At 27.7% G+C, this 1,540-nt stretch overlaps 1 non-coding gene across 1 annotated transcript; it reads left to right on the top strand.

The window, feature by feature from the left end:
• Positions 1 to 910: 910 nt before the first annotated feature.
• Positions 911 to 1,014, top strand: LOC116154521 (U6 spliceosomal RNA). The gene has a single exon (XR_004138496.2). It is a non-coding gene; the product is annotated as a U6 spliceosomal RNA (small nuclear RNA).
• Positions 1,015 to 1,540: the final 526 nt, after the last annotated feature.

The raw sequence follows: 1,540 nt of genomic DNA, 5'->3' as shown, positions 1-1,540 counted from the left end.
CTATAATACATGTCAAATAAAGTACTGTTAAGTCAGATCCTCGAAGAGTAGATTGAAAAACAAATATCCCCATTTACTTTTTCTTTTTTGGTTGAGTATATTCCATACCTATACTGCTCATTTTGTATTTATTATAAATTTTCTTTTTTAAAAATAATAAATAATGTTGCTAAGGGAAATAAACAAATTTTAATAAAAATTAACTGTAAATGTTTAAATAGATGTATTATATACTGTATTAATAAGTGCTATTTTTTAAAAGAGAAAATTATGTGAATTCACCATACTAATAAAACTATGTTTATGTTGACTGTATATTTAAAGTGTACTTAAGTAGATAAGGAACATTGTTAATTTTGAATTGTGTAAAACTGTTCTATCTCATTTATTCAGCAAGTTAGTCAAGGAAAAGTGGAGTCATGTTTTTGTTTTTGCTTTTGTTTTTTTCATTAAGGATTATGTTGAGAATCCACTTTCTTAAGATATCAGGCTCTATTTTTAAATGTATTTGTAATTTTCTATGAAGAAGAAGAAATATGTTTTAATATGATGGCTGGAGTTATAAATTTTTCACTTGTGTTCTTCCTTTTATAGGTAATTCAATGCAATGCAATGAAATTTTAATGCAAATTGTTTCTAAAATATTGGCATTTTAATAATTGCATTTCCAAATCATGTTGCACTGTATCATACACACCTGTGTCCTTTAATGAAGAAGTAACAAATGTCATTAGTTTTTATGTGCATGTCTGTAATTCAGGAGATAATCTAAAGAATTTTGGATCTGTATTTAGTGAAACATTCACATTCTTCTGATCAGAAACAATCACAGACACGAGTTTTTATAACCAACGTTTCTTTGAAGCCACAAAATACTTCAGGTAGAAATGCTTTAAATAATTTTGTTATAGTGCTCGCTTCGGCAGCACATATACTAAAATTGGAACGATACAGAGATTAGCATGGCCCCTGTGCACGGATGACACGCAAATTCGTGAAGCATTCCATATTTTTAACAGATAAACAAGATTACACTGTATAGCACAGGGAAATATACACAAAATGTAATGATAACTCACAGAGAAAAAAATGTGACAATGAGTGTGTATATGTCCATGAATGACTGAAAAATTATGCTGAACACTGGAATTTGACACAACATTGTAAAATGATTATAAATCAATAAAAAATTTTTAAAAAAATTTGGTTATAATTTCTTGTATTTAATCATAACATACCATGGTTCAAAACTTCCCTTTAATATCAGACTCATGGCCCCTTTTGATACTCACATATGTTTGAGAATTAAAAGATTTTTACTAATTTGAATAGAGTTAAAATTTTAATAGAAGTTCTCATTGACTACAACTCTTTCAACCTTTATTTTTTTAATTCTTTGATATAATCTTACTTATGCTGAATCTCTGACTCAGAAGTAAAAACAAACCAAAGAATGACTAGACCATCATTTACCCTTAAACAGTGGCCACCCTCTCAATAAGCAATGTATGAATAAAACAAAATAAAATTTTTAAAACTG

This window comes from Camelus dromedarius, chromosome 6 (assembly GCF_036321535.1).
Source record: "Camelus dromedarius isolate mCamDro1 chromosome 6, mCamDro1.pat, whole genome shotgun sequence".
Taxonomy (NCBI): Eukaryota; Metazoa; Chordata; class Mammalia; order Artiodactyla; family Camelidae; genus Camelus; species Camelus dromedarius.
This window is presented reverse-complemented; position numbering and strand designations above follow the sequence as displayed.